Source organism: Calypte anna, chromosome 1 (assembly GCF_003957555.1).
Source record: "Calypte anna isolate BGI_N300 chromosome 1, bCalAnn1_v1.p, whole genome shotgun sequence".
In the NCBI taxonomy this organism is placed as follows: Eukaryota; Metazoa; Chordata; class Aves; order Apodiformes; family Trochilidae; genus Calypte; species Calypte anna.
In genome coordinates, this window is record NC_044244.1 from 196,341,745 (window position 1) to 196,367,900 (window position 26,156).

The following is a 26,156-nucleotide window of genomic DNA, read 5'->3' on the forward strand; positions in this document are numbered from 1 at the left end:
ACTGGAAATACTGAGCCCATAAACACAGAATCCACTGCAGAGCCTGGAAATGTCAACGAGGACACAGACAGCTCAACCCTTCCATGTCCTGTCCTTCTTGGTGGCCTTTTACACCCTGTGCCCCACGTTGACAGCCTAGGACAGGCTTGTCCTGGCTTTCTCTGTCTGCCTCAGCATCCTGTAGGTAGTTGTGGTTTCAAAGCCATCCCCAGAGCCCACAGCTTCAGTGTCTTCCTCTTCTACACAAAATGCAGCTTTATTCCTTTCAGCAAACCTCTCTATAACATTTTGGCTGCTGCTTTGACCCAGGCAGAGGATATGAGATGTGCAGGAGTTCTGGATCAGTTTGTGGCTGGGCTGGATCCCCACGTGGCTTTGCTCATCCCCTCAGGGCAGGAGGCACAAACACATCCAGTCTGAAAAAGTGTTTGCTGATCATGTCACCCCTCAGCTCATCTGCCCCTGGGTGCTGCTGTACCACCTCGTGCTTCAGGTCACCTCCCCTCCCACATTTCAGCTCTTCTCATGCTATTTTTGTAGATATATATATATATATATTTATATATATAAAGCTCAGCATTAGTCACTGCACAAGCTGCCTCCTATCTCCAGCTTCTCTCTGCTTCAAGATTCTCCCAACCAAATGAGTTCCCCCAGCCTGCCTTCCCCATGCCCCCAGTGGGCAGAAAGAACCCTTAGGACAAAACCACTGGGGACATGTGGAGTTAGATGCTATTTAGGGCTCTTGGACAAAGCCATAATCTCTGCTCTGAACCTTCTAAGCAGCTGCAAGTGACATAGAAGATGGTGTGGGAAGGAGGCAGCAGCATCCTCTACAGTCAAGACAAGAAATTCTTCATGAATTGATCTCCAAAGGGCAGCATCTCTCTCAATTTCCACCTCTTCCTGCTTTAAAGAATCACAAAATTCATAGAATCATAGAATTGGCTGGGTTGGAAGGAAGCTCAGAGATCATCAAGTCCAACCCTTGATCCACTCCCCCCGTGGTTCCCAGCCCATGGCACTCAGGGCCACATCCAGGCTCTTTGGAAATAGCTCCAGACACGGAGAATCCACCCCTTCCCTGGGCAGCCCATTCCAATGCCTGATCACCCTCTCCAGAAAGAAATTCTTTCCAATCTCCAACCTAAACCTCCCCTGGCACAACTGCAGACCATGGCCTCTTGTCTTGCTGAGAGCTGCCTGGGAAAAGAGACCAACCCCCCCCTGGCTCCAACCTCCTTTCAGGGAGTTGCAGAGAGTGATGAGCTCTCCCCTGAGCCTCCTCTTCTCCAGCCTCAACACCCCCAGCTCCCTCAGCCTCTCCTCACAGCATCTCTGCTGGATCCCTTCACCAGCCCACTTGCCTCCTTTGGACCTGCTCCAGCACCTCAAGCTCCTTCCTGAGGGGCTGAGGGGCCCAGAACTGGACACAGGACTCGAGGTGGGGCCTCACCAGGGCTGAACACAGGGGCAGAATCACTGTTTTTAATTAATTTTAACCAAATTAATTTGGTCGGAAGAGACCTTCAAGAGCATCAAGTCCAACCATCAGCTTGAGCCATGAAAGCCAAGAGAGCAGACAGAGCAGCTCTGCCTTCAGAAGATCTAACCACAGATTTTCTTTAGGAGCTTAGAAGAACTGCACAGCAAACTCAAACACAAGGATTTCATCACACCCAAGGATTCCATCACTGAATTTTGGGGGGAAGCATTTCTCCAGCCCCAATACCTGGATTTGTGCTGCTGTACAGCAGGCAGCACACAAACAGAGAGCATCCAAGCTGGCAAATCCTGACTTTTCAAATAAAAATCCCATTCCACTGAAGTGGCAGGAGCCTGGGAGCAGAGGCTGCCCTTTGAAAATGATAACTCCTGTTATCAAATGATAACTCCTGTTATCAAATGGTAACTCCTCTTATGGATCCATCATTCTGTTCAAGTTGAAGCTCAGGTCCCTGCCTGCAACTTCCCAACACAGCTCCCACCAGGCAAGTGATGAGGCTGGGAATGGGGTGATTTTGGGCAAACACCACAAGTTAGCAAATACCTAAAGAGTTCCCATTCCAGGCCTGCCACCAGGATCCCTAATTCAGCCACCAGGATCCCCCTCCTGACTGCATATCCAAAGCCATCAAAATGAAAGGCAGGAACTTGGCTGCAGAACCAGAGATAGAGAAGGTACCAAAGCCTTCCCAAACATTGTTTTAGTAGGAGAGCACTTCAGAGATGGAGAGGGACCAGCAACTAACTCCTCTCCCTGAAGAAAAATCCTACCAGGAAGACCAACAGCCAGGGGAGGTGCAAAAGCTTTGAATTTTATTGTCTAGGTCTGAAAAGTATCCCCCCACCTCCCACAGCAGCATCCAATCCAGCATCTCCCAATCTCCTGGCAGAGTTCAGGAGGGACACAAGTGTTTTCAGGAAGCACACCTGACCATCATCCCCCAAAACCACAGGATACTGCTGGAAGGTTTTTAAGAGTGGCAGAACTCACCCAAAAAATCAACCAAGAGGATAAAAAGTAGAAGCAAGGGAAAAATAATAGCTGAAAAGGCTCCCTGAGCCACCAACCAAGTGAAGCTCCCACCCTGGATGATAAATCCCAACACAGAGGCTGTGGGAAACTCCCCATAAAAGCATCCAGAAGGACAGAGAGAAGCAAACCAAAAAAGCCACCCCTAAATGCAACTGAATTGCAGGAGGCACAGCCACCAAGCCTAAAATCACCCCTTCCTCTCCCTCAGCATCACAAACAGATCCCCAGAAGCCCATGAGAGAAAGGGGAGCAGAAAACACAGCACCCATCCTCCCCACCATGCACCCAGACACCCGAGGAGTAACAGGAGATGCAGGAAGAGCCCAAAGCACAGCCAGGAAGATGCTGCTGGAGAGAAACCACACTGATACCATCTGTCCAGAGATTCTTTCTTGGCCAAGATCATGGACTGAATGCTGACTTCTGCTTGCAGAAATGGATTTAAAGGAGAGGAAGCAGAAAGCTCGTCCCTTACAATCACTGTTCCCATGACATCTCCAGCTTTGGGGTGGAAAAAAAAGGAGGCTATGAATGATTCAAAGCTCTGCTGGTTAGCATTACATACAGAAATGAAAACAGGAAGCAAGACAACACAACATTAATTATTAAATTCAGCAACGAGCAGCAGAAGGGGAGGAAAAAAAATAAGATAGAAAACACAAACCCACACAAGCTCTCAACTTTGACTGGAAAGATGCATCATCTGCCAATGGCTACAAACTTCTTCGAGCTGAATAACTGGGTTTGCCAGGCAGCTTACCCAAAAAAAGGGGGAGGAAGGGAAGAGTCCATCTGCAAATACAGCAGGAACATTTTCTGAAAGCTCCAGGATGCCTAATTAGCACACAGTGCATTCCTGAGATACTGGGCTGTCCGTATCCGTTACAGCCTGTGACACATTATTCCCTGCCAGAGAGCTTTGGAGTGAAGGAAAAAAAAAAAAAAAGGGCAAGAGAGAATTATTCAAGTTGCAAATTTAAAAAGGAAGCTCTCTGGGGAGATCTGGCCTAAAAATTTGGATTTTTTTTTTTATGATTATGTCTGTAGGAGTTAACTCCTCCAATCCCTGCTGCAGCCTTAAAGCAATATTCAGAAATACAGAGAGGGAACAGAGCAATCAGGACTGATTGTTAAACCATCTCCATGAGACCAATTTTAGTGGCAGAATCAGTCCTGAATCTCACTGGGTAAATAATGTGAATTAAGCCATGGGGTAGCACTTTTAATGGCATCTGACCCTTTCCCAAGGGTTGGTACAGTCCAAGCCCTCCCTTTAATCTTCAAGTCTGTGGTGGCTTTTTTTTTTTTTTTTTTTTTTTTGTGCTCTCAACCCAGTTTCACACAGGTCATGCTGATCTCATTCAGCATCTTGGGACAAATCCTTTAATAAATAGCCCAGAGCCAAGCAGCTTATGGCACATCCAGTGACAGCACCATTCCAAATACCCATGGGGTTTGGTCAGAGTGTTTTGGGGGAGTTGGAGGGAGAGAGAAGATCTCAGAGCTTCTGCCTGCTCAATAAACACAAGAATTATTGCTTGAACCTGCCAAGGGCTCCTAAATTGGACCAGAAAGTCCAGAAAAGAACCAGAAGACATCCCAGGATGCTTTAATGGATTCTTATGAATCCTGAGGTCTAAGGAGATGCTGGAGTGGACAAACCCAAGCACCTGGGGAGAGGAGGAGACCCATGGTCTTCTTCAACATCTCCATCCCTCAAGATGTGAGGGACATCTGTGGTCCTCTATCATCCATCCATCCGGAGATGGCTGGAAAGACCCAAAGACCCAACAAATGGAAAGCTTTGGCTTTCCATGAGGAGGCTTCTATGGTTTCAGAGAGGCAGAAAAATTGGGAAAATGAGGGGGATAAGAGAAAACACCATCCCAGCCACACCTCCATGTGCTCCCCCCCAGAGCTGGAGAGGCCCAAAGACCATGGGAGCAGTGGGACACCCAAAACTCAAGAAGACCCCAAGCACACAGGTGGAATCTCCCCAAAATCAGGCCCAAGGAAACTGATCCCAATGGCAACACCAAGAAATGTAGAAAATCCAGACTCCCAAGGCTGTCTGAGGTTTATTTTGCATTTCTTTTAGCTAACTTGTTTTAAAAGAGCTTTGACAGATTCTACCCATTTCCCCATTAAAAGAAATGTTTTTCCTCTCACTGGTGACTCATGGGATCACTGCTTATCAAGAATTTCTGTCTAATTTCAGCATTTCCACCTCTTAATGAAATTGCTATCAAGCAAGTCACGCTGAAAACCTTGTTAAGCAAATAATTACCTATTCCAATTAGGTGAGAACATTGCTGATCACCAATTATCCCTATTGATACTCTTGTGAGCCTTCTTGTCAACTGTTTCCCTAATTATACTGGAAAATCTTGATTTGCCTTCAATGCTTTCTAAAGTTAAGCTCCTGGAGAGCAAAGCCTCCAGATCTTTCTACACACACACACAAAAAAATATCTTGTCTATTGTCAGGGCACTGAAATGATTTAAAGCCTTAGAAGGAAATGATCTAAAATCTTGTGACTTTCACAGATTCTTCATAGCAATCTTTGAATATTGAATTCATCCCAACCAACATCACAAAATTTCACTTTCCCTGACTCAGAAATGGAAGAGGGAGAAGATTCCCATCTGTTTAATACCAGAACAACCCTCCCACAGGGGTGTTTGCTCCAGCCATTCCCACAGGAGGAAATCTATAGGCACACACACACACACTGAGCAGTATTTTCCACATTTTGTTGGCCCTGACCCAGAACATCTCAACTTGCAAGATCAAGATTTAATTTCAAGGCAGGGATGGTAAGAGGACACCCCAAAGCCATCAAGTTGAGATGATGCCTTCAGGGGTGGAAAGGGCCCAAGAAATTACTCCCCTGATCACTGAAGCCCTCCTGATGACCCAGTTATTCTGGGTTATTCTTCCCAGTACATTCATAGAATCATAGAGTCATAGAATCATAGAATTAGCCAGGTTGGAAGGGACCTCAGAGATCATCTAGTCCAACCCTTGACCCACCGGAGCAGTTGCTAGACCATGGCACTCAGTGCCACATCCAGTCTTTTTTTAAATGTCTCCAGGGACGGAGAATCTACCACCTCACCGGGCAGTCCATTCCATAGCCTGATCACCCTCTCCGTGAAGAAATTCTTTCTAATATCTAACCTAAACCTCCCCTGGCACAACTTAAGACTGTGTCCTCTTGTCTTGTTGAAGGTCGTCTGTGAAAAGAGTCCAGTTCCCACCTCGCTACAGCCTTCTTTCAGGGAGTTGTAGACAGCAATGAGGTCTCCCCTGAGCCTCCTCTTCTTCAGGCTGAACACCCCCAGCTCCCTCAGCTTCTCCTCATAGGGCCTGTGCTCGAGTCCCTTCAGCAGCCTGGTTGCCCTCCTTTGGATCTGTTCCAGGACCTCTACATCCTTCTTAAACTGAGGGGCCCAGAACTGGACACAGTACTCGAGGTGTGGCCTAACCAGCGCTGAGTACAGGGGCAGAATCACCTCCCTGGACCTGCTGGTGACGCTGTTTCTGATACAGGCCAGGATGCCATTGGCCTTCTTGGCTACCTGGGCACACTGCTGGCTCATGTTCAGTTTCTTGTCAATCCAGACTCCCAGGTCCCTTTCTGCCTGGCTGCTCTCCAGCCACTCTGTCCCCAGCCTGGAGCTCCCCATGGGGTTGTTGTGGCCAAAGTGCAGGACCCGGCACTTGGCCTTGTTGAACCTCATCCCATTGGGATCAGCCCAACTCTCCAGTCTCTCCAGGTCCCTCTGCAGAGCCCTCCTGCCTTCCAGCTGATCCACACTCCCCCCCCAGCTTAGTGTCATCTGTGAATTTGCTGATGATGGACTCAATCCCCTCATCTAAATCCTCACTCAAGATATTAAACAGCACTGGGCCCAACACTGATCCCTGGGGGACACCACTAGTGACCGGCCGCCATTTTGATGCAGCCCCGTTCAGCACCACTCTCTGGGCCCGGCCCTCCAGCCAGTTCCTAACCCAGCACAGAGTGCTCCTGTCCAAGCTGTGGGCTGACAGCTTTTTCAGGAGAATGCTATGGGGGAAGGTGTCAAAGGTGCTGAAGTCCAGGCAGACCACATCCACAACCTTCCCCTCATCCCCAGGCAGTCCCCTGATGATAAAAGGAGCTCAGGTTGGTCAGACAGGACCTGCCCTTCCTCACCCCGTGCTGGCTGGGTCTGATCCCTTGCCCATCCTGCAGGTGCTGTGTGATTGCACTGAGGATGATCTGTTCCATGACCCTGCCAGGCACTGAGGTCAGGCTGACGGGCCTGGAGTTTCCCGGGTCCTCCTTCCGGCCCTTTTTTTGTTATTCCCTCTCCAGGAAACTGGGCTGGGTTAGGGGTAGCCCATCCTCTTTTCCCAGGCTACAAACAATCAGTTTTACACAGACAACCCCATAGAATCCCTGTAGAAATAAAAGCAGAAAGTGCATTCAAATGGCAGTAATTATATAACCTCATTTTTTTTTTATTTCCCTGGCAAGCACCACACACACACACACAAGAAAAATTAATCTGAAGCAAAGTGTTCCTTTGCCATGTGAATTTGGGCATGAATTGAGGCAGGAAAGCACACATGGGCAAAACACTTTTGGTCCTAGAAGCCAAATGTTGCTGGGCAAACAGGGGCAAAAAACAAAAGGAGGAAAAAAAAGAAAAAAAAAGAAAGAGAAATCTACAGACCTTGTTTTGATCTTTCAGCAAAGTCTGAAGCCTCTGAAAAGGAACATCACTGTCTCTCCAATGCCTGGTGATGCCAAAAAAACCCCATGACTAACTACATCCTAATCCAGGGCAACAGCCCAGAGAGCCACTTTGATTCACCAAGTGGCAGGTGACGACCCAAATAGAGAGGATCTGGGTGATGTGTAGCCCAACTGGGTCTGACCTGTTGTTTATTGTCCTTAAATTTTAAATAAATGAATAAATAAATATATAAATTACTGCTTTGAAAGTAGGGCAGTGTGTAGTTTGGGGGTTGTAGGCTTCCAGTTAATGAGAATTCAGACTTCAAAAGATGAACACTTCAAAGGGATTACAGAAAGAAAAACTCAGACTTTAATCTCACTAAATAAATAAGCAGAGGACACACCACCTCCTGCCTCTGCAATCTGACTTCTTAACATTTTTCACAAACTAAGGCCAGATTGAGTGCCCCATGATTTTAAAAAAGGGTTGAAGACGAGGAACAGGACACCAGAAAAACCTGCACGAACTTCTTGCAGAGCAATAACCAAACGTGATCCCTGCTTTCTGCACCAGCTTGAGGCTTGGCAAGGAAAACTTGCAAGTGGAGGTCTCAGCAGGGCTCTGAAAACCCAGTGTCTGCCACAGCCAAAGCTGTAAAGAGCCAAGTTCTCTCCTCCTCCCATGCTGAGAAGAAACCAACTCCTGTTACTCATCTCTTCTTAGTATTAGTAGGATTGGAAAAAAAATGAGTAGGATTTTTTGTCTGTGAAGGGAAGGTTCTATACTGGGACCTGTACTGTTTAATAGTCTTACCAACAACCCAGACATCAGGACTGAGTGAAGATAACACCAAACTGAGTGGTGCTGTCAGTAAGGTGGAGGGATGGGATGTCATCCAAAAGGAACTGGATAAACTGGAGAGGTAGCTCCAGGTGAACCTCATGAGGTTCAACAAGACCAAGTGCAGGGTCCTGCACCTGGGTTGGAACGATCTGCACATCACATAGCCAAGAAAGCCAATGGCATCCTGGGCTGGCTGAGGAAGAGCGTGGCCAGCAGGTCCAGGGAAGGGATTCTGCCCCTGTGCTCAGCTCTGGGGAGGCCACAGCTTGAGTCCTGTGTCCAGTTCTGGGCCCCTCAGCTGAGGAAGGAGCTTGAGGTGCTGGAGCAGGTCCAAAGGAGGCAAGTGGGCTGGTGAAGGGATCCAGCAGAGATGCTGTGAGGAGAGGCTGAGGGAGCTGGGGGTGTTGAGGCTGGAGAAGAGGAGGCTCAGGGGAGAGCTCATCACTCTCTGCAACTCCCTGAAAGGAGGTTGGAGCCAGGGGGGGGTTGGTCTCTTTTCCCAGGCAACTCTCAGCAAGACAAGAGGCCATGGTCTCAAGTTGTGCCAGGGGAGGTTTAGGTTGGAGATTGGAAAGAATTTCTTTCTGGAGAGGGTGATCAGGCATTGGAATGGGCTGCCCAGGGAAGGGGTGGATTCTCCGTGTCTGGAGCTATTTCCAAAGAGCCTGGATGTGGCACTGAGTGCCATGGGCTGGGAACCACGGGGGGAGTGGATCAAGGGTTGGACTTGATGATCTCTGAGCTTCCTTCCAACCCAGCCAGTTCTATGATTCTATGGTCATTAAGGCTGGGGGATGATGTGTTAGAAAGCAGCCCTGCTTTCCCTGGTGATGTTTGGGAAAAGAGAGAGCAGCAAGCAGGAGATGGTTGGAAGTTTTCATGGATAAGCTCCTAAGTGTTTATTCCACTGCTAGTAAATAGTGGAGATTCCAGAGGGAGGGACCTCTGGGTTACAGCCAAAACCAACCAAAGAAAGAGGTTGGGTGCTGAGAGCTTTTACTAGGAAAGGTCCAAAATGCACATAAGAAATTCAGGTACTGCAATTCCCGCTCCATGGTCTTGGACCATCACCTTCACCAGGTGAGGACACTTGACCTGGGATGGTCACATTTAGCTGGGATGCTGTCTAGCCTAAAGATGGCTCCAGAAAGAGAGAAACAAAAAGTAATGTAGACTGAAGTTTTAAATGCAGAATTCCTAAGGGGGAAGACATGCAGATCCCACTAAAACCCATGGCAGCACATCACGTGGGAGCAGTGGTGAGCTCTGCCCTGGCACCAGGGCTGGTGGAGTCACCTTGGGAGCTGTCAGGAGCTTTCAGACCACCAGAAGAACCCAGTCGTTCAACCTTTAAGGACAATAAAACAAAATAAAACAAAACAAACAAAAAAATTAAAATAAATTAAAAAAAACAACTCAAAGTTCAGCTGGGGTAAGACAATACACAACCCCAGACAGCACCAGAAGTGGCTGCTGATCTTGGCAGAAGGAGGTTTTTGAGCCACAAAACCAAAGAGAGATGCAGGAAAGCACTGGACAGGTCTGGGAGAAGTTGGAAGGGGATGGAGATGGGCAAGGACAAGGAGACTCCATGCTCAATACAAGCTGAGACAGCCAAGAGGAGAGAAGAAAGGAAAAGTTATCCGTGGAAGAAGCACAAGGGAGGTGTTGAAGAAAACTCTGCAGGAGCTCAACTTGAGACAGGGAATTAAGAAAGATACTCAAGAAATTGAAAAAAACCTGCATCTTTTTCCTCCCCACAGACTCTAAGAGTTTTGCCCTCTTCACCAAGCTGCAAAATTGAAGGTCTCAGCAATCCTTCCCCATTTTCAGCATCTGCTTTTGGTGGGCAAGCAAGTGGCAACAGAACTGGGTTAGAACATTCCCAGCCTGACAAAGCTTTTTTCCCCACTCCCTGATTACCCTTTCCTACACATTTCCCCCAAAAAATGTTCACCATAAATCCCACAGGAATTGCATCAACTGACCCTCCAAGTTTTAGTCTTCTCTGGGAGGTGTTATCAGCTCAAGGAGAAGTTTGTCCAACATATTGCTATACAGGGCTTGTCACCTGCTATCCCTAAGAGATGTCCCTCCAGAAAATGTGTTTCATGGCAGCAGGAAAAGAGGAGAACTGCATGAACCACACCAGTAACACTCATCCAGAACGAGCAAAATGTCTCCCCACCCACTGCAGACACTTGAATTGAGACAGAAATGGGGAGGGGGGTAAGAGGAAAATTCATTTTCCAGTCAATACTCTGCGAGTCTGCTCTGCAACTGCTATCCAGAGAATTAAGTGTGAATGTCTCTGGCTTAATGAGAGGTGGAAAGTCCTAGTTAAATGGATTACAAGCTCTTTATTTCCCAGGATTGATTCCTTCCATATGGCTGCAAGAAGCATCCTTCAAAACAAAAATGTTCTGAAGCAGCAGAAGAGCTAAATTAGTGAAGGAGCAAAGTGGCTTTCCCAGAAAAAGAAAAAAAAATTCCACTATTTTTTCCACATTTTTGGAGCAGGTCCAGAGGAGGGGCTAAGAAACCTGATCAGGGGGTTGGGAACATCTCTCCTACAAAGATAAAATGAGGGAGCTGAGGTTGTTCAGCCTGGAGAAAAAAAAAGCTTCAAGGAGACCTCAGAGTGACCTCCAGGTATCTGAAGGGTCCTTTAGGAAGGCTGCAGAGGGACTGTTTGCAAGGCCTGGAGGGATAGGATGAGGGGCAATGGCTTTAAATTAGAGGAGATTTAGATTGGATGTCAGGGAAAAGTTCTGTACCAGGAGGGGGGGGGAAAACTGGCAGAGGTTGCCCAGGGAGGTGGTTGAGGTCTCATCCCTGGAGATGTTCAAGGTGAGGCTTGAGGAGGCTCTGAGCACCCTGAGCTGGGTGAGGGTGTCCCTGATACTGCAGGGGTTTTACTAAATGACCTTTAGAGGTCCCTTCAACCCAGATTATTCTGTGATTCCATGAGAAATGGCTGCTCCATTCTGCACACAACCAACATGGCCCTGAAACACCCTCAGCCCATCACACCAGCAACAAAACCATCATGCATGAGACCTGTTCCCTCCACATCTTCCAAGATGTCATTTCTGTTTCCTTTTCCAAAGCAAATATTCACTGTTCCATAGTTGCTCTTCTGTATCTCCCCTGTTCTACAAGCTGGATGTTCTTTCTGGCTTCCTCCACCATAAATTAATTTGATAAGACTCTAATCACACAACAAACTCCTTCCTACTACAAACACGCTGGAGGTGCTGTGGCCAAAATAATCAATAAAATAAAATAAAATAAAGGTAGCCAGCAGGATCTGGTGACTCAGAGAAGTCAACTCAACCTCCCTGATTTTGGAACTTTTTGTTTTCTCCACATTTCAACTCATTGGAGCAAACAAGACAGAGCATCTGACACTCTTAGGTGTTTGCTTTTGGATGGAGCACTCTAAAAAACTGATGAAAGCCCAAGAGAGGTCAACAAGCAAAGACAGCCTGGATGAGAAGATGACTCCAGAAGGATGGATGAGTGATCTTTCTGATGCAGGTGTGGAGTGGGAAATACAAAAGTTCCCAGCAAAAAACCAAGAGCATTGAATCCGTGTGATGTGAAGAAATGATGAAAGCTGCTGCCTCATGCCTGGGAATGCCAGATGGGATGGGAGCTCTGAAAACAATTGGAAAAGTTCATAGACTTCAGCAAAGCGTGTGACACTGTCTCCCACAGCATCCTCCTGAAAAAGCTGTCAGCCCATGGATCAGCCAGGAGCACCCTGTGCTGGGTTAGGAACTGGCTGGAGGGCCGGGCCCAGAGAGTGGTGCTGAACGGGGCTGCATCAAAATGGCGGCCGGTCACTAGTGGTGTCCCCCAGGGATCAGTGTTGGGCCAAGTGCTGTTTAATATCTTGAGGGAGGATTTAGATGAGGGGATTGAGTCCATCATCAGCAAATTCACAGATGACCCCAAGCTGGGGGGGAGTGTGGATCAGCTGGAAGGCAGGAGGGCTCTGCAGAGGGACCTGGAGAGACTGGAGAGTTGGGCTGATCCCAATGGGATGAGGTTTAACACAACAACCCCATGGGGAGCTCCAGGCTGGGCACAGAGTAGCAGAAAGGGAGCTGGGATTGGCAGGAAGCTGAAGAGGAGGCAGCAGTGTGCCCAGGTGGCCAAGAAGGCCAATGGCATCCTGGGCTGGATCAGGAACAGCGTGGCCAGCAGGTCCAGGGAAGGGATTCTGCCCCTGTGCTCAGCTCTGGGGAGGCCACAGTTTGAGTCCTGTGTCCAGTTCTGGGCCCCTCAGCTCAGCTCAGGAAGGAGCTTGAGGTGCTGGAGCAGGTCCAAAGGAGGCAAGTGCGCTGGTGAAGGGATCCAGCAGAGATGCTGTGAGGAGAGGCTGAGGGAGCTGGGGGTGTTGAGGCTGGAGAAGAGGAGGCTCAGGGGAGAGCTCATCACTCTCTGCAACTCCCTGAAAGGAGGTTGGAGCCAGGGGGGGGTTGGTCTCTTTTCCCAGGCAACTCTCAGCAAGACAAGAGGCCATGGTGTAGCAAGACAAACCTCTTTTAGGGTATGGCGCTTCAAGGTCCAACCAGGTGTTCCAGCAAAGACTCACAAACAGTTCTCCAAGCCTATAGCCAACAGGGTTGACTAGCCTGGATCAGTGCTTTTGCTCTAAGAGCGACTGACCTCTCTGTTGGCTAGCTCAGGACTGAGCTGAGCTTGTGCTCTTGAGTCTCACCTTTTATTGGACCCCTGGTCCTGCTCATGCGCAGTGGGGGCCCACCCTAATTAGGTACAGGTGGCCTTAACACAAGCTCATGCCCACTCCCTGGCAATTAGAGGCACCTGGTTGCCTTGTTACACTACACCATGGTCTTAAGTTGTGCCAGAGGAAGTTTAGGTTGGAGATTAGAAAGAATTTCTTTCTGGAGAGGGTGATCAGGCATTGGAATGGGCTGCCCACTGAAGTGTCCCTGGAGATATTTCAAAAGAGACTGGATGTGGCACTCAGTGCCATGGTCTAGCAACCGCAACGGTGGTTCAAGGGTTGGACTCGATGATCTCTGAGGTCCCTTCCAACCCAGCCAATTCTATGATTCTATGGCAGAACCTCTCAAACCTGATTAACTTCTGGCTCAGGAAGGCTCTCAGCGCTAGAGATATCTCTGAAAGGTTGCACAAGGACCATTCTTGGAGATTTCCAAGACCTGACTAGAAAAAAAAACTTTGTGAGAGGTCAGTGTTGATCCTGTTTTAAGCAGGGCAAGATTGAGTAGAACCATCCTGAGATCTTCCCATCGAAGTGGGTCCAGATGAGATGAAATAACAAGTGCCAGGTCCCACAGGAGCCTCAACCTCCAGAATAAAACACACACATGCAGGTTTTCCAAGCAAGCAGGTACAGCACAGCCTGGAAGCCCTTCCCATAAAGCAGCTCCAGATTCAACACTTTGCTCCCCAAAGCTATTCCAGCCTGCAAAAAAATGATCCCCATCTGAGGAGTTGTCTGGCAAGAGTCACCCAACTGGCTGTTTTCATTTCATCACCTCTGCTACAGCCCTCTGGGTGCTTGAAAAACATGGAAATAAAAATAATAGCAGAAAAAAGGAGATCCACACACACCCCATCCCCTCCCTCCAGCTCTGTTTGGGGGTTTTCAATCTGACAGGGCATGGGCTAATCCCAACCAGCCAACCACTCTTCTCTTTCAAAGATGCTCAGCAAAGCACAGGTTTGTCTCACATTTCTAAAACCTCCTTCCAGTTATTGCTGATTTATTTTTTTTTCTCCAGGGCTGTATAAATCAGTCTCTGTTCCATGCAGGGTGAGGGATGTGACAGTTCCAACCCCCCCAGAGGATTTCCAAGCTCAACCTCAACACTGAATGAAAATTATAGGTAAGGAAACAAGTGGGAGAGACAGGTTACAAACCACCTCAGGACCAGATAAACCAGATAAATATTGCCTTGACTGCTGATGTGTGTATCCTTCAAAACCTGGGAGCTGATCTCCAGGAAGACACGGATCGGGATGAAGCGATTTTCCTGTTTGCAGGAATCTTGCCAAAGGGAATTTTCCCAACAAGTCACATTCTCCAAACTCTCCTCGAACTCCAACAGGCTCCTCAGTGCTCCAAAGAGGAGCTGGAAAAGCTGGGCAAGGTCCTTGTGATGCTGCCATTGGAAATGACACATCAAAGGGGAAGAAGAGAGGGTGAAGTCAGGAAGGAAACCACCCCTCCATCCACAGGGTGACTCCCAGAGTTGACAGAGGAGATCCAGAGACATTTCCAACCCATGGAACTCTGGAGAGTCCTGTTCTAATAAAAACAAAACTCCATCTGTCAGTTAGATCAGCTTCTATCTTGTTTTCCTTATGGAAAGGACCAGTCATGAGGGATTCACAGACTCATTTCCTGATGCAAATCCGTGACCTGTTGGCCCAAAGTCCTTTCAATCATTTTTGAGGACTTTCAAAACAAGAAGTCACCCAGTCCACTCCAGTGCCCTGCCCAGCACCAGTGACAGTCTTCCAGTTCACAAGGGCTCCAACCCCCAGCACATTATCAATCCAATATAATCAGGACTGGCATAAAAAAATGACATTTGCAGCATGAAAAAATGACATTTGCAGCAAATTGCCTTCAAGGCAAAGCAGCCATCTCCCCCCCGACCTCCAGGGAAACTCTTCACAAAGCTGAACAGGAGATATTTGGGCAGTCAGGAAACCAAAAAGAAGAGAGGAACCCCCTGACTTATGAAACACTGAACATTGCTGCCCACCCCCAACCCCCACTTCCACATCATTCCCCCTCCTCATTCATAAGCATCAGGGGACTGGTGTCCATCAGGCAGATATCCAGAGGAAATAAATGGGAGCAGGGTCAGCAGGGTGAGGGAGGAGATTTCCCCCCTCTACTCTGCTCTGCTGAGACCTCCCTGGGGTGCTGGGTCCATTCTGGGGTCCCCAACACCAGAAGGAGATGGAGGTGTTTGAGCAAATCCAGAGGAAACCATGGAGATGCTGGGAGGGTTGGAGCAGCTCTGGAGCCAGGGTGAGAGAGTTGGGGGTGTTCAGCCTGGAGAAGAGAAGGATCCAGGGAGACCTTGAAGCAGCTTCCAGTGCCTGAAGGGGCTCCAGGAAAGCTGGGAAGGGACTTTGGACATGGGCATGGAGGGATGGGACAAGAGGTAATGGTTTTAAATGGAAAAGGGAAGACTGAGATGAGATCCTTGGAAGGATGAGGTGAGGTGAGCCCCTGTCCCAGGTTGCCCAAGGAAGCTGTGGCTGCCCCATCCCTGGCTGTGGCTGCCCCATCCCTGGCAGCGTCTCAGCCCAGGTTGGATGGGGCTTGGAGCAACCTGGGCTGTGGGAGGGGTCCCTGCACATCCAGGGGTTGGAACTGGGTGATCTTTGAGGTCCCTTCCAACCCAAACCAGTTTGGGATTCTAGGATTCAAACTCTGAACAGGGTACAAGAAGCTGTGGGGTCTGGGGGTGCCAGCACAAAGCTCTCCCTCTGGTGTGCCCCAAAGCACCATTTCCCATTTAATTTCCTATGATCTTCACCCTCAAGCCCCAGGGACACAGTCCTGAGGAAAGACCTCAAGGAGTCTGTCAATATTTAGCTATGTGCTTTGGTGGGAATTTCTTCCAGGCCGGAGCAGCTTATCCAAACATCTGGAGAAACTGAGCAGCAAGGAACTCACAGACAAGGATGTGACATCACCAGTATTTCTCTTCCCTTCCCTGTAAAACTCTAAGCTTTCTAACAAAATGCCTTAGGAAAAAAAAAAGAGACAAATGAAGAAAGAAAAAAAAAGAAAAAAAAAAAAAAAAAAAAATAAACAAAGAAAAAAGAAAAAAGGAAAAAGAAAAAAGAAAAAAACAAGAAAGAAACAAAAGGGAAAAAGAAAAAAGGAAAAAGAAAAAGAAAAAAGAAAAACAAAAAGGAAAAAAGAAAAAAGAAAAAGGAAAAAAGAAAAAGAAAAAAGAAAAAAGAAAAAAAGAAAAAGGAAGAAAAAAAAGAAAAAGGAAAAAATTAAAAGAAAAAGAAAAAAGGAAAAAGGAGAAAAGAAAAAAGAAAAAAGAAAAAGGAAAAAAGAGAAAAGAGAGGAAGAAGAAAAAGAAAAAAGAAAAAAGAAAAAAGAAAAAAGAAAAAGAAAAAGAAAAAAGAAAAAAGAAAAAAGAAAAAGAAAAGAGAAAAAGAAAAAGAAAAAAGAAAAAAGAAAAGAGAAAAAAAAAGAAAAAGAAAAGAGAAAAAAGAAAAAAAAGGAAAAAGAAAAAAGAAGAAAGAAAAAGAAAAGAAAAAATAAAAAGGAAATGAAAAAATGAAAGAAGAAAATAGAAATAAAGGAAAAAAAGAAAAATTAAAAGAAAAAGGAAAAGAAAAAAAAGAACATAAAAACAAAGAAAAATGAAAAAGAAAAAGAAAAAAAGAAAAAAGGAAAAAGGAGAAAAGAAAAAAGAAAAAGAAAAATGAAAGAAAGAAAAAGAAAAAAGAAAGAAATAAGAAAAAGGAAAAGAAAAAAGAAAGAAAAAGAAAATAGAAAAATGGGGAAAAAAGAAAAAAGAAAAAGGAAAAGAAAAAGAAAAAAGGAAAAGAAAAAAGGAAACATGAAAACAAAGAGAAAAATGAAAAAGAAAAAGAAAAAAGGAAAAAAGGAAAAAGAAAAAAAGAAAAAAGAAGAAAGAAAAAAGAAAAAAATAAGAGGCTGAAAGTTCATTCATCTTAGAGCTCTATCACACGATAGTAGAAAGAAAACAAAGAGAACCCAACAGATTTTTACCAGAGCAAACCTCAAGGCCAGACCTTTGAGCAGCAGAGAAGGAAGAAATCAAATAAAGGGGTCCTGCCCACCTTTTGATGGGCCAAAAGCATCAAGGAACCAAGAGGAACACATGGAAACCTTCAAGGCTTCACTTGCTTGGAAGAAAAAAAGCCCCTGCCCAGGTGGGTCAGGTCACATCTTATATGTGGAATAAAGACCAAAATGTAATTCCATGCCAGCAAAGCAGAGAGAGACTTCCTGAAGCACAGAACTCTCACAGGAAAGCTTTTTATTATTAATATTCTTGTTATAATTCTCACATTCCAGGGTTTATTCTATTAAGATGTTCCCAGGAAAATTAGCCCATGGAAGCTGAAAGGGCAAGGCAGACAAACACGGAGTTTTCAGGATTAAATGGCTTTTAAATTCAGCCTGACTTCCAGAAAGGCACTTTGGGTTTTCACCTTAAGTCAATTCAGATGAAGATCCTGATTTATTAGGAATGCTGGGGGGAAGCTACTGCCTCCAGAAAAGAGGCAGATTTCCTCACACCAACCAAAAGTTAAAAATATCTTTATTTTCAGCTTATTTTCCTAAGAAAAGACAGAGTGGCTTCATAAATGTCTCTATTCCTCTCCTCCACCTTTCCTTCCCTCTCCAAGCAATAAAGCCCTGGAGCATCAGCATCTTCCAACCCACAGAGAGGTTGCCCAGTGGCAAAATCTTCAAGAGTCATTGCTGCCAGGTGGGAAAAGATGAAATGAAATTCCTCTCTCCCAAGAGAAGAGAAGTTTTAATCCATCCCACTGTCAAAGATACACACAAAGCCCATACAGCTGGAGACATGAAAGGATGGAAGTGGATAGATGAAAGATTTGAACTAATTCCCAAGTTATATAATATTATAATTTTTTTTTTTTCATAGAATCCTAGAATTGGCTGGGTTGGAAGGGGCCTCAGAGATCATCAAGTCCAACCCTTGATCCACTCCCCCCGTGGTTCCCAGCCCATTGCACTCAGTGCCACATCCAGGCTCTTTGGAAATAGCTCCAGACACGGAGAATCCACCCCTTCCCTGGGCAGCCCATTCCAATGCCTGATCACCCTCTCCAGAAAGAAATTCTTTCCAATCTCCAACCTAAACCTCCCCTGGCACAACTTAAGACCATGGCCTCTTGTCTCACCTGGGCTGTGGGAGGGGTCCCTGCCCATGCAGGGTTTGGAACTGGAGGAGCTGGAAGGTCCTTTCCAACCCAAACCATTCTATGATTCTATAAACCTTCCAATGAAAATATTCCAGAGCAGGAAAGTCCTGAGGCCAATCACTTTCCCAATCTTCCCATCTTATTTATAAATATAGCCAGGATCCTGCCAGTCCTCAAGGGCCCAGAGAAAGCACAAGACAGGAAGGATCTTCACTGGCATAACAAGTCAGCAGGTTAATCTCTCATCAAGAAGAAAAAGAGGCAAATCAGAAAAAAAAAAAATAAAAATCAAGTCTGCTTCATGTTCTTGTTCCTAAATCTCCCTACCCATCCATTTCAGCATCTCTTCAGAACAATTTTTAATAACAAACAGGGCACTTTGACATGGAAGCTCAGTCTGCTTCAGCTCAGCAGGAGTTTCAGTCCTCCAGTTTTTCCAGCATCCAGCAGATGTGAGTATCATGGTTTAAGCAAAGCACAGGAGACAAAAGCTTCCAGCCTGCTTGGCACAACTTGAAAATTTTGTTTTTCACAGCTAGGACACAATTTCTAAACCAATACAGGTAACTTCACACCAATCACCCAGCTCTACCTTGATTTGACAGCTGCTTGAATTTCTCCATCAATTTCAGGTCCTTCTTCATTCCCAGCAGCACGATCCTATTTTGGGATTCTGTGGTCTTATCAGCAACATGTTTGACTTCAGCTTTTTCCCATCTCAGCTATCTCTTAAGCTGGTTACAGAACACTTATGTAAGAGTCCTTCAGGGCTACAATGGGAAGGAAGCCCTTTCTTCTCTGACCTGAATCCTGGAAGTGATAACACATCTTCCACACCTCTACCAGCAGCCCCAGCCTTACTGATGCTTGCAGACATACAAAACAAACCACAGAGCTCCCTGAAATTAAAGTGTTTTAGGTCTTAGACCACAAAGCACTTTACTAACCAGACAGTAATTGTTTCGCCTGAAAAGTCTTTGAATGAATGACTAAGGAACAGCACCTGAAGAAGTGTCTCACCTTTTCCAAAACCACAGCTCAGGTATCATGGAAACCTAATTTCAGAATCTCTTAAGCCAAGAAAGCTGGGAAGAAACAAATACCTGCATCATCAAGTTAGCAAGAAGCTGATCAAGAAGTCCCAAGGGGGAATGAGACAGAAGATGCTCAATTCATGCCATAAATCACTCTAAGCCTCTGTAGTCACTAAAGCTGATGGAGTTCAACTGGTTACCTCATAGAATCATAGAATCATAGAACTGGCTGGGTTGGAAGGGACCTCAGAGATCATCGAGTCCAACACTTGAACCACTGTTGCGGTTGCTAGACTATGGCACTGAGTGCCACATCCAGTCTCTTTGGAAATAGCTCCAGACATGGAGAATCCACCCCTTCCCTGGGCAGCCCATTCCAATGCCTGATCACCCTCTCCAGAAAGAAATTCTTTTTAATATTTAACCTGAACTTCCCCTGGCACAACTTGAGACCATGGCCTCTTGTCTTGCTGAGAGTTGCCTGGGAAAAGAGACCAACCCCCCCCTGGCTCCAACCTCCTTTCAGGGAGTTGCAGAGAGTGATGAGCTCTCCCCTGAGCCTCCTCTTCTTTAGGCTGAACACCCCCAGCTCCCTCAGCCTCTCCTCACAGCATCTCTGCTGGATCCCTTCACCAGCCCACTTGCCTCCTTTGGACCTGCTCCAGCACCTCAAGCTCCTTCCTAAACTGAGGGGCCCAGAACTGGACACAGGACTCAAGCTGTGGCCTCCCCAGAGCTGAGCACAGGGGCAGAATCCCTTCCCTGGACCTGCTGGCCACGCTCTTCCTCAGCCAGCCCAGGATGCCATTGGCCTTCTTGGCCACCTGGGCACACTGCTGGCTCCTCTTCAGCTTCCTGCCAATCCAGACTCCCTTTCTGTCTGGCTGCTCTCCAACCACTCTGTCCCAAGCCTGGGGCTCCCCATGGGGTTGTTGTGGCCAAAGTGCAGGACCCGGCACTTGGCTGTGTTGAACCTCATCCCGTTGGAATCAGCCCAACTCTCCAGTCTCTCCAGGTCCCTCTGCAGAGCCCTCCTGCCTTCCAGCTGATCCACACTCCCCCCAGCTTGGTGTCATCTGTGAATTTGCTGATGATGGACTCAATCCCCTCATCTAAATCCTCACTCAAGATATTAAACAGCACTGGGCCCAACACTGATCCCTGGGGGACACCACTAGTGACCGGCCGCCATTTTGATGCAGCCCCGTTCAGCACCACTCTCTGGGCCCGGCCCTCCAGCCAGTTCCTAACCCAGCACAGAGTGCTCCTGGCTGATCCATGGGCTGACAGCTTTTTCAGGAGAATCCTGGGGGAGACGGTGTCAAAGGCCTTGCTGAAGTCCAGGCAGACCACATCCACAGCCTTCCCCTCATCCCCAGGCAGTCCCCTGATGATAAAAGGAGCTCAGGTTGGTCAGACAGGACCTGCCCTTCCTCACCCCGTGCTGGCTGGGTCTGATCCCTTGCCCATCCTGCAGGTGCTGTGTGATTGCACTGAGGATGATCTGCTCCATGACCCTGCCAGGCACTGAGGTCAGGCTGACGGTCCTGGAGTTTCCTGGGTCCTCTTTCCGGCCCTTTTTGTGGATTGGTGTGACATTTGCCAAATTACAATCATCTGGGATGTCCCCAGTGAGCCAGGACTGTTGGTAGATGATAGAGAGAGGCTTGGCGAGCTCTTCTGCCAGCTCCCTCATCACCCTTGGATGGATCCCATCCGGTCCCATAGACCTGTGGGGATCCAAGCAGCTCAACAGGTCACTGACTCTTTCCTTCTGGATTACAGGGGGGCTGTTTAGGTTCTTGTCACCTTCTACAAGTTCCAGAAGCCAGCTGTCCTCAGGATAATCTCTCTTACTGTGGAAAACCGAGGCAAAGAAGGTGTTAAATACCTCAGCCTTTTCTTCATCTTTGACAACTATATTCCCACTCATGTCCAGTAAGGAACGGATGTTTTCCTTGCACCTCCTTTTGCCATTAATGTATCTGTAGAAGGACTTTTTGTTATCCTTCACAGAGGTTGCGAGATTCAGTTCAAGTTGTGCCTCTGTCTCTCTAATTTTCTTTCTACACAGCCTGACTATATTCCTGAATTCCTCCCGAGTAGTTAGCCCTTTTTTCCATAACCAGTAGGCCCTCTTCTTTACCCTAATTTCTTTCAAAGTCTCTCTGTTCAGCCAGACCGGTCGTCTTCCCCTCCAGCTCGCCTTTTGGCACACCGGGACAGCTGCTCCTGTGCTTTCAAAACTTGCTCCTTGAAATATGTCCATCCCTCCTGGACCCCTTTATTTTCAAGGGCTGTTTCCCAGGGTATACTCTGAACTAGTCTTCTGAATAGGCCAAAATCTGCCCTCCAGAAGTCCAACGTAGAGGTTTTATTGACAATCCTCCTTGCATCCCTGAGTATTGAAAACTCTATTATTTCATGATCACTTGAGTCCCAGACAACCACCGACCACTACATCTCCCACCAGCCCCTCTCTGTTTGTGAAAAGAAGATCAAGAGGTGCTCCGTCCCTGGTAGGCTCAGTTACCAGCTGGAGTAGGAAATTATCTTCTATGCACTCCAGGAATCTCCTAGACTGCCTCCTCTCTGCTGTGTGGAGTTCCCAGCAGACATCCAGCAGGTTAAAGTCACCCACGAGAACGAGGGACGACGATTTTGAAACATCCGCCAACTGTTTGAAGAATAATTCATCACCCTCATCCTCCTGGTTGGGTGGTCTGTAACATACTCCCACCAGGATATCAGCCTTGCTTGCCTTCCCCCTGACTCTGACCCACAGGCACTCCACCTTGTTATTACCTACTTCAACTTCCACAGAGTCAAGAGACTCTCTAACATACAGGGCTAACCCTCCACCTCTCCTACCCTGCCTGTCCCTTCTGAAGAGCCTGTAGCCACCCATGGCAGCACTCCAGTCATGGGAGTCATCCCAACACGTTTCTGTGATAGCAACTACATCATAGTTTTCCTGTTGGACGATGGCTTCCAGCTCCTCCTGTTTGTTGCCCATGCTGCGTGCATTGGTGTACATGCACTTCAGCTGGGCTGCTGGTTTGTCTCTTAACTTGAGCTGTCCACCCTTGGGCTCCGTTCTGGAGAGCTCGGTTTCAACCCCTTACCCCTTCAAGCCTAGTTTAAAGCCCTCCTTATCAGCCCCACCAACTTATGGGCTAGAGTTCTTTTTCCCCTGTTAGATAGATACAGCCCACCTGGTATGCTGAAATGTGGCCCATAGTCAAAAAACCCAAAGTTCCTCCGGTGGCACCAATCCCTTAGCCACCTCCTGATGAGGTAGGTTTTCCTGCTCCTCTCCTCATTCATCCCGGCTACTCCAGGAAGTGAGGCAAACACCACTTCCCATCAACCAATCGACCCAGGGCCTTGAAGTCCTTTTTAATCACCCTGGTACTTCTTCCACTGACTGGACTACCAGCAGTGGATAATAATCAGAGGGCCAGATGAGCTGAGGGAGTCTCCTACTAATATCCCTCACCTGGGCATCAGGAAGACAGCAGACCTCTCTGTGAGATGGGTCTGGTCGACATATAGGGCCCTCGGTTTCCCTCAGAAGGGAATCACCAACTACAATCACTCTTCTTTTCTTCTTTGTAGCTGATGTTGTAACCCTTCTGGTAGATGGGAGGCGAGCAGGAGACCTTTCAGGCAGGTCTTCCTCTTGCCTGTCCTTTGCCTGATTCTTTGAGTCCAGGGCCTCATATCTGTTCTCTAAGGGCACCCGGGGGTGTGGTGGAGGTTGGGAGGGCATTCTTTTACCTCTCCGATGACAGACCTGTTTCCATTCTCCCCCATCCTCCTGGTTTGCATCAACTGCCTGAGGGCTGGAGGGGCAGGGCTTCACTGTCTCCTTCTGGTATTCTTTTGGGGTCGAAAGGGTGTGACTCCACCAGTCAATTTCCCTTTCACTGTCCCTAATACTTCTAAGTCTCTCCACCTCCTCCTTGAGCTCTGCCACCATGCTTAGCAAGTCATTCACCTGCTCGCATCGCAGCCAGACCCCATTCCCACTGTCCTCAGGTGCTAACACCAGGCTTAAAGATTCTGCACAGCCAGAGGCCTGAACAGCTACGTCCATCTTCATATCCTTCTTAAGGGGTTCCATCTGTGTGGACACACCCTTCATCCCAACAGTAACAACTTTGGGTTTTTTTGAAACCATTCCTGGCTGTGCCACTCCTGCTTGCTCTGCCTGCGCCAACTGCCTTGCTAAGTGCCGTGTCACTTTCCTGTTTGCCAGCTTCTGTTTGCCAGCTCCTGTTCGCCATGCTCCAGGTCACTGGTGCTCCCAGCAGCCAGTTAAATCCCTCCTTCTGGGCTCAATCTCCCCTCTCCAAATATTAACCCATTTCCCTTGTCCTCTCCCTACACCCCTGTGTCCAAAGCCCTCCCCCAGCTTTCCTGGAGGCTTCTTTCTCACCATCCCTCAGCTGTGACTGCTGAGATGTTCTCACATCAATCTGCTTCTAAGGAATTAATTCAGCATGTGAGAAGTTAAGTTTCCTAGAGCAGGAAAAAAAAAATAGTGCTTTTTTGAATTTTGCCAGTCTTCCTACAAGACACTGCCAGGGATGGGGCAACCACAAATTTCCTTGGGCAACCTGAGCCAGGGGCTCAGCACCCTCACACCAATGAATTTCCTCCTCCTATCTCATCTCAATCTCCTCTCTTCCAGTTTGATCCTCTCCTCCCTTACCCCATCCCTCCAGGCCTTGTGGAAAGTCCCTCTCCAGCCTTCCTGTAGCTCCTTCAGGCACTGAAAGGTGATCTAAGGTCTCCCTGGAGCCTTCTTTCCTCCAGGCTGAAAAAATTCCAAGCCACCAGGTAAACCTTGACTTTACTATTTTTATTTCAAAGCACACCAAAAGGAATCCAAGCAACTCCTAGAAAACACCTCCTTTCCAAGCCATTTCAAAGAATAACCCCTGATTTTTTAAAAAAAATTCTCTTGTGAATTGCATATCAGTCCAAAAATAACCAGAGCAGAGTTAAGACTCCTTGGCTCAGATTTTTCTGGGTGACACAGGGGGAGGTTGGGGTGGTTCCTGCTCACCTCAAAGTGCTTTTGGAGTCAGCCTCCATACCCTGAAACCTCATTCCAGGCTCTGGCCACACACACTATTCAGCTGTCAGAATTATTTGATCAACTTGCTCTTCAGGTGATTTCAGAGCTGATTTCAGAGTAGGTGGTAGGGCTAGATGACCTCCTGATTTCCACCCCCCACATGTTGACTGCTTCATTCTGTGATTTTATATTTAAAGCACAGAAATCACTTTATCCAAGGAATGTAAGGCTCTACCCCAAATCCCATTCCAGGGAGTTCCCAGAAATCAGAGGAACACTTTCTGTTCTGCAGACTGCTTGAGCTGAGCCAGGCTTACAAAGCCACCTGAGCTCAAACCTGGCTCCCAGCACCCAAAATCTGCCCTCACAAGGTAACCAGAACCTGTGTTCTATCACCTGAATTAATTTACAAGAGAAGAAGCCCATCCAGAAAAAAATTGAACTGGGAATATTGATGCTCTGGATACATACTTCATGTTCTGTTCTGCAGACAACTGCCTTTTGCACCAGTAGGACCAGTGTGACCAGTCCTGGATGGCCTTCTGCCAAGAGCTGCCACTGAGACACTGGTATCAACCCCACTGTGCAAGAAAACTGGTGAGCAAGACATGTCCCTGTGCTGAGTGACACCATCTCAGAGCATCCCAAGTCTCATGAGAAGGCTGAGACATTGGCCCAGGTTGCCCAGAGGGCTGGGAGATGCCCCATCTCTGGAAAAATGGAAGGCCAAGTTGGACAGGGCTTTGAGCAACCCGATGGAGCTGAAGATGTCTCTGGACATCTCCAAGATATCTTGGAGAAGATGAGCCTTAAAAATCCCTTCCTACCCAAAGTATTCCATGAAGTTTTGGAGGTTTCTCTGCCTCCTGGCAAGGGAGAGCACAACCCAGTGAAAAATGGCCACCACTTGCAATGTGTTCATAGAATCTTTTTGGTTGGAAAAGACTTTTGAGATCATCCAGTCTAAATATTAACCCAGCACTACCAAGTCCACCACTAAATCCTGTCCCTCACCACCACAGCTCCAGGGCTTGGAAATCCCTCCAGGGTTGGGAACTCCACCACTGCCCTGGGCAGCCTGGGCCAGAGCATGAAAACCCATTTCCAGGAAGAAATTGTTCCCAATATCCAACCTAAACCTCTCCTGGTACAACTTGAGGCCATTTCCACTTGTTCCTTGGGAGAAAAAACCAATCCCTCCTCCCTTCTGGCTCCAACCTCCTTTCAGAGAGCTGTAGAGAGTGAGAAGGTCTCCCCTCAGCCTCCTTCTCCCAGACTCCTTCAGAAGTGACCTGGAAAAGGATTCAGGAGAACTTAGGATTTTCCCTTTTTCCTCCCTTTCTCAGCAGATGTCTCCATTAGAGAAACCAAGCACTTTACCAAGTTTTCAAACAGCCCAAGCTTTACAGCCAACATATAAACCACCAAAAAAAAAAGGGAGGTTGGTCAGGATGGAAACATCTTTTCCAGTATAAAGCTCTCAAGCTAAGCAATGCTGTCCAAACTACTTAAAATCACCATCTTCTCCCTCTTTAGTCCTGGCTATTAAGATTTAGCTTTCTAAGAGATTTTACATATTCCAGGAAGCTGGAAGTTTGGATCATGCTGCCAAGAATCCCCATTTTTATCTTTAGCAGCACAGCAACTGCAAGCTAGTAGCAGGTGAGACCTGAGATAAGAAAGTCCCCACTCCTTAGCTTGGATCTGCCTCAGGAGTATTTAAAAGAGTGTGATAACATTTTCATTTCTGGCTAGAAAACACGTTGTCTAAGATAAGATAACCTTATCTGTGATAAGATTATCAATATCTTATAAAACCAACTTGGATTCGACGCGTTTTCAAACGGAGTCGTTGCTGCCCAATCCTCTGCCAAGCCCTCCAGGACTTCAGTTTCTCCTTTTTTTGGTCTGATTCTTATTTAGTGATCAAACCCTGTTAAAACCTTCCCTTTTTCTT

General features: G+C 47.2%; 1 protein-coding gene across 2 annotated transcripts in view; it reads right to left on the reverse strand.

Moving 5' to 3' along the window:
* The window catches only part of GDPD5 (glycerophosphodiester phosphodiesterase domain containing 5), a 224,318-nt gene that overhangs the window by 151,081 nt on the left and 47,081 nt on the right, over positions 1-26,156 (reverse strand). Inside the window, exon 1 of one of the 2 annotated variants that reach the window (XM_030469059.1) lies at positions 3,300-3,316. The exons of the other annotated variant lie outside the window; for it this stretch is intronic. The gene's annotated coding sequence lies outside the window, so the exon portion shown is untranslated. Of the gene's footprint in view, positions 1-3,299; positions 3,317-26,156 lie in introns of those variants that run through there. 2 annotated transcript variants of the gene reach the window in all.